This window comes from Gracilinanus agilis, chromosome 6 (assembly GCF_016433145.1).
Source record: "Gracilinanus agilis isolate LMUSP501 chromosome 6, AgileGrace, whole genome shotgun sequence".
Taxonomy (NCBI): domain Eukaryota; kingdom Metazoa; phylum Chordata; class Mammalia; order Didelphimorphia; family Didelphidae; genus Gracilinanus; species Gracilinanus agilis.
The window spans coordinates 177,282,502-177,289,982 of record NC_058135.1 but is presented as its reverse complement, the minus strand read 5'-3'; positions in this window follow the sequence as shown (position 1 = coordinate 177,289,982).

The window sequence follows — 7,481 nt, the reverse complement described above, 5'->3', positions numbered from 1 at the left end:
CCTCCCCTCTCCAAGTCTGGCTCTCCATCCACTGAACCACCCAGCTGTTAGCTCAATGACTATTTCTTCATCCATTTCCTGGATGGTGAAGAAAAACCCTTTAATCGGCTTGTCCAGGGTCCCCATCCTAGTGAGTGGCAGAGCCTGACATTCAAAGCCAGAGCTGGCTGGGGGTGCTCATTCCAAGTCCATACTTGTCTCTTTCAGCTCTGCCTCATTAACTTCTCCCGGCTAGGGCCTTTCTGCCTTGGGCACTGGGCTGTTTTGGGGTTCAGCAGCCAGAATGAGGAGAATCGTCGACTCCCTGGTCCCTCCACACGTCTGTGCCCGTCTAATGTCTCTGCACATGGAGGCATTCTTGCCACACCCTGGCTTTACAGGAAAGGTAAGCAAGACAGAGAAGGGCCCCATTGTTGCACCATTGTGTACATATCCTGAGAGACCTCAGTGAGGAGCACATCCAGGGGGGGAAACAGCCCACAAATCAATAAACAATAAAAGTGGTGGGTAAGGAAGAATGAAGGAACTTCTGAACTTCGGCTGACCTCTCCTTCCTAACCAGTGAATCACAATATTAAATACCAAAGAAAAGAAAGTGAGAGGCGCACAGAATTTCTGTATTTCAACCACATCCAACTGTTTAAAAAAAGGCCATTTTATTTTTCTCTGCGTTTTCATTTTATCCTAACACTGTTCTTTGGTGAGATGTAAGATGCCCCTTGTTACAGAGGGAGGCATCCAGGACTCAGAAGACAGAGAGTAAAGAACAGAATGGCAATCTCTTTTTGAAGTGCAAACTTTGCCAGTCACTTACTATTTCTAGCTGAATTTAGTCTCCACTAGGATTTTATCGAGGGCCTTATCCAATGGGTCCTATATTCATTTAACATTCATTTGGCAAACATCAACTACATGGCAGGCCCCAAACTAGGTGCCAGGGATACAGAGACAAACAAAGCAGCCCCAGATTTCAGAGCTCACATTCAACTGGGAAGAAATAATAGGTTAAGAGACCAAATAAATGCAAAATTATTTGTAGAGAGGGAGGCCATTGGCAACTGGGGGAGAAAAGGATGGACTTCGAATAGAAAGAAACTCTGAAAGGAGCTAAGGATTTTCTTATCCTTAAAAAAAGCTTTTAGTTATATTTTTCTTGTCCAGATTACATGTAGATACAATTTTTAACAATCATTTTCTGATGTTTTGTGATCCATGTTTTCTTCCTTCCCAAGACAGCAGTTAATATGATATAGATTATAGAGATGCTATCATACGATACATATTTCGGTGTTCATCATGTGAAAGAAGATTTTTGTTGCTTATATAATAAAAAAAAACTCATGAAGAAAATGCAGTGAAGAATAGGAAGCTTCGATCTGCATTCAGCCTCCATCGGCTCCTTCTTTTTCATCCTGGCTCCCTTGGAGTTGCTCTGGATCCTTGCCTTGTTGAGAATAGCTAAGTCATTCACAGTTGATCATCGTACTTTATTATTGTTAATGCACACAGCGTTCTCCTGGTTCTGCTCACTTCACTTTGCATTGCTTCATAGAAGTCTTTCCGGGTTTTTTTGAAGCAGAAATATGAAGAATGAAGGTAAGAAGGGAGTGCATTCCAGGCATGGGGTGCAGACTCTGCAAAGTCATGGAGATGAGAGATGGAGTGTTGTGGGGTGGGGGGAGCAGATAGGACCAGTTTGGTAAGAATGTTGAGTTTGTAAAGAATAATAATATGTATCAAGACTAGAAATGTAGAGGCAGATTGTTTTTTTTTTTTGTTTGTTTGTTTGTTTTTTAACTCTTACCTTCCATCTTGGAGTCAATACTGTGTATTGGCTCCAAGGCAGAAGAGTGGTAAGGGCTAGGCAATGGGGGTCAAGTGACGTACCCAGGGTCACACAGCTGGGAAGTGTCTGAGGTCAGATTTGAACCTAGGACCTCTTGTCTCTAGGCCTGGCTCTCAATCCTCTGAGCTACCCAGTTGCCCCTGAGAGGTAGATTGTTAAGGATTAAAGGGACATTGGTGGGGGGCAGTGAGATGGCTTCAAATCTGGCCTCTGACACTTCTTGGTGATGTAACCCTGGGCAAGTCACTTAAGCCCCATTGCCTAGCCTTTAATGCTCTTCTTCCTTAGAATCTATCTTGAGATCAAATGTAAGGATTAAAAAAAAAATTAAGTATATTTAATTCCCAGATTTAATTATCCCCAAATACCTAGCACAGTGTCTGCCACATGAGGAGGGAGTCACTTAAACGCTCATTGAATTGAACTCTTCCATAATGCTTTTCTGCATTATACTGTCCATTCTCAGGATAACTCATAAATTAAGCTGTTCTTCCCATGGCCCTGGACATCAGTGGAGTTTTCTATTGCTCTCTTCTCATCCAATGTTGTGCTAGAAAGAACATTGAACTGGGAGTTGAGCTCTGCCACAGACTACCTTTGTTGTTATTGAGTTATTTCACTCATGTCAGACTCTTCATGACCCAATTTGGGGTTTTCTCAGCAAAGATTTTAGAGTAGTTTGCCATTTCCTTCTGCAGCTCATTTTCCAGATGAGAAAGCTAACTTTTCAACGGTCATATAATTATTAAGACTCTAAGGCCAGATTTGAATTTAGGAAGATGAGTCTTGCTGACTCTGGGGCTGGTACTTTATCTACTGTCTCACCTAGATGTTTGGTTATAAACTACTTTAGAAACTTCAGACAAATCACTTCCCCTCTAAAAGCCTTAGTTTCCTCATTTGGAGACAAAAGGTTAGAATAAGTAACCCTTAAGGCTCCTTCCATCTCTAGCATTGGGTTTCCATTATTTCTCATGCCAGAGTATTCAGTAGAACTGGAGGAGGCATATAGAGTAAGGAGGGGTTGATGAGGTTGCTCAGAATGACTGGGAAGGATGAAAGGAACTCATTACATTCTCATTATATGGACTCAGATAATTCAGGACTTTCTGAATATCATAAAAGAATGATGGAAAGTCATTCGCAGAGGAATGGCAGAATTGGAATAAAGAAACCACTGCTCTATCTTCTGTGTTCCTTCTTAGAAGTGAAAATCCTTTGGAACCAAGTTATAGTCATTGAATTCCATTGCCTCCATTGGTTTACTCGCTTATTTCTTAGCAAAATTCAGGGTTTGGCCTGTCTGAGTTGCTCCTTAAAATTGATTTCCTGTAAATGATATTTTTCAGGAAGAGAAGCACCCTAGTTCTAAAAATGATAACAGAAATAATGTATGGACTGCCTTAAAATTAAAAATAGATGGAGAGTCAGAAAGCCCATTCTTCTTTGATGTATTCTGGAGGGGTACTGAAACACGGCAAGGCAAAACCCTGTAGTTGCCCCTTTTCTGGATAGGCTAGAGCCACTGCATGCTTAGGCAAGCCTGAATCCCACTGCATAGGTTTGTGGCTCATTGATCTATGAGAATCTATGCCAAGCATTGTCCCCACAGAGAAATGGGTGTGTCTCTTACTGCTTTTATAAGCCACAAATGAATGACTTGCTAGGATCCTTGATTAATACCCTATCCCTGCTAAAAAAAAATAAGTTAGGAAAAAAGAGATTGAATATAGAGTTTGAGACATTATTTGCAAAAGATATAATGTTTTCTGAAATTGACTCTCCTTCAAGGTTTTGAAAAACTCTGGTTTCCTGACCAGGAAGGACTTCATAAGTCTTTTGGTGGCTAGTGCATTTGGCACTGGACCCAATGGCATTGGGTGGTGTCCAACTATTACCCCACATAAGGAAGCCAGGCTAATAATTTATTATTCAAACACTAAATCTCAATTCTTAGGAAAGTGCTGACTTTGAACACCAGGCTGATCTTCATGTAGCCCCAAGACAAGTTTGACTTTTATCCGCATAAGTTCCTCAGTTCATGTGCATTTATTTCAACAGTAGAATTTTTTTTTTTCTATCAACCGTCACTAATCCACAGAAGGGAAAAATCATTCAAGAATCCCATAAGAAAAAAAAAAAGAAAAAGTAACTTAATTTAAAAAACACCCATTTTAAAAGCTAAAAACAATGTCTCTAAGAGCCAGTTAATGGAAATTAGTGGAGTTGGGGTGGGTGTGGGAAGAAAGAGGGTGATGTGGGGAGAGTTGAAGGGAGAAAATAAACACAATAGATACATATTCAGAGAAATGTCTAAAAAGAAAGACAGATAGATGTACGTTTTTTTTAAAAGATAGTTATGTTGAAAGAGATAGGGTAATACACATATTCAATTCAACAAACTTCCCAGACCCCTGTCCCCCAAATACATATAGGGAATGCACCTGCACAAGTCACCATACCACAAGAGGTGAAGGATACACAAATAGTACATTTGGCCAGGGGAACGTGCATAAAAATTGAAATTGTCTCTAAACTTTACCTTCCTCCAAATTTTTCTGCCTTTAGAGAGCACCATCATCCATCTAGTAACTTTGGTTTGGAGCTTCATTCCTTCTCCCTCGGGTTCCACCCCAAACATCCCCAACATGTCCAATCAGTTGCCACGTCTTGCCAATTTTATCCCTACAATACCTCTTGACTCCTTTTCTTCACTTAACATGATGTGATCTCATCCAGGGAAAGAGCCCTGGACTCAGAATTAGAGAAACTTGATTCATATTCTGGCTCTCCGACCTTTAGAAAACCATTCAGCACTCCTGGGCTTAAATTTCCTCATCTTTAAAGTGAGGGGGGAGTGTAATGACTGACTTCTAAGGTTTACTCTAGCTCTAAGTCTATGATCATATGATCCTACCTTAATTGAGGTACTTATCACCTCTAGACTATATTATAAACTCTATAAGCATCTCAAGACCTAGACTAGACCATTATGTGAGCCTACTAATTGGTTTTTCTACATCCAGTCTCTTTCTTCTCTAACCCACCCTCCATATATATAGTTGCCAAAATATTCTTCCCTAGATTTAGGTCTGAATAGATCATTAACCTGTTAACATTTTTTTTTCCCCCGTTGGATCTCTATTCCCTCTAGAATAAAATATAAACTTCTCTGTTTACACTTAAAGGCCTCTACAATCTGGTTCTAACCTACATTTCCAGACTTATTTAATAACACTCCCCTTCACACATTTACATTCTAACCAAACCTGCCTATCAGCAGATACCCAGAACATTCCATCTCCTATCTCTTTGCTTTCATTCAGATCTCCCTTATCCTAAAAACAAACAAACAAATAAAATTCCTTTGACTCAGCTCCCTGTCCAATCTTTCCCATAGCTTCTTCTCAAAACCTCTGGGCTCAAATAAACATCATTGTTACTGGTAAAATAGTTTCTTAACAATAAAACAAATAATACCTCTAACTAGTAACTGCAACCTACTGACTTCTCTTAAACTCTGGAAACATAGTCCCATTATTCAGCTCTCTCAGAATAATAGTCAAAGTCTCGAAAATTGTTGTTGATATTCCTTCTCTGCAGAATCAAAATCAAAAGAATCAACTCTCTCAAAAATGCATCTTCAGCTTTTTTCTTTGACAGTTAAGTCATCTAGATTTTTCAGGAAAGAAGTTCCGTGAGTACTTTTTCTCAGGGCTTCACACAATCTCTCTTCAGTCATGATTATTAACTCTCCACAAAGATAGTGGTAATGCCTTCCTGTCAAATGCCTCTTAAAGACATGGTAAAAATGCCCACAGTCTCTTCCAGAAGGGCTATTGAAACTGGTTTTAATAGCAAACAAATTTATCTGGAAAGATGAAAATTTGTCACCCTCGAGGACATTTAAAAGTATGTGTTCTAACGTGGTGGTGGTTGGTGGTGGTGGTGGGGGCAGCCGGATGGCTTAGTGGATTGAGAGCCAGGCCTAGAGACAAGAGGTCCTGGGTTCCAATCTGACCTCAGACACTTCCTAGTTGTGTGACCCTGGGCAAGTCATTTAATCCCCTTTGCCTAGTCCTTACCACTCTTCTGCCTTGGAACCAATAGTATTCTATTGAGTTCTGAATATGACTGAGACTGAAATGACAAAGTTTCTGACTGGAAATCAAAAGTCTCTCATTAGTTCTATGAAACTGGGGAAGTCATTTCACCCCTTTATTGTGAGGGACAGCAGCCTTGTTTGAATAAGGGGTGACTACAATCATTTGAAGGGTTCAACACTCAGTTTTTTTGTTTTTTAATTTTAAACCCTTAACTTCTGTGTATTGACTTATAGGTGGAAGATTGGTAAGGGTAGGCAATGGGGGTCAAGTGACATGCCCAGGGTCACACAGCTGGGAAGTGGCTGAGGCCGGATTTGAACCTATGACCTCCTGTCTCTAGGCCTGGCTCTCAATCTACTGAGCTACCCAGCTGCCCCCTCAACACTCAGTTTTGATGCCTAAACTCTTGTATGTTTGCTTAAAAACAAGCCATGCTACTTTTTGGTCACACCTGATTTGAATTACAGTTAATGTCCATCAGCCGGATAATGTACAATGATTTATTCTTAAGCTACTTGTTTGCTAACTAAATTAATAGTTGTTGGCTTCATTTGGAGCTGTTAGTAATTTAAAATAGTTGCTGAACCCAACAGAAGATAATTTATGCTTTTTGGCTTAAACGGCTAATACATCTTGTTTTAAATAATTGTTGAATATTCCAAGAGCCCTTAATGAGAATGATTAAAATAAAAAAAACAACCCATGTTGATAATAGGCATAATGAGCATAATCAAAATGGGCATAATCCAAATTCTTTTTTGCCGATCCAATAGTTAAATAAAATCTATCTTTATTAGGTTCAAAACCAATTAATTTTTAAATTGTCATTAATTTTAAAAAACTGAAATGTTTATTAACTTTATTTTTCAACTCAATAGAAGCTGTTTTTAAATTTGCTTTCCTTTAAACTCCAGGGTTCTTTTTTCTTTTCTTGAACAGTTTCAGCCTGCCCATTTGTGAAAAGTCCCTTTATTGTGTTAGCCTTAATAGGTAGAATGCAGGCCTGAAGTCAAGAAGTCATCTTCCTCTGTTCAAGTCTAGCCTCAGACACTTACTAACCATATGTCCTTGGGCAAAAAAATTTTTTTAATAATATTCTTACCTTCCGTAATATATTGACTCCAAGGCAGAAGAATGGTAAGGGTAGGCAATGGGGGTCAAGTGACTTGCCCAGGGTCACACAGCTGGGAAGTGTCTGAGATCAGATTTGAACCTAGGACCTCTTGTCTCTAGGCCTGACTCTCTATCCACTGAGCTACCCAGCTGCCCCCTTAGGCAATTCACTTAACCCTATTTGCCTCAGCTACTCATCTGCAAAATAAACTGAAGGACATGCCAAACCACTCCAGTATCTTTGCAGAGAAAACTACAAATAGGGAGGAGGAGGAGGAGAAGGAGGAGGAGAAGGAGAAGGAGAAGGAGAAGGAGAAGGAGAAGGAGAAGGAGAAGAAGGAGAAGGAGAAGGAGAAGGAGAAGGAGAAGGAGAAGGAGAAGGAGAAGGAGAAGGAGAAGGAGAAGGAAAAGAAGGA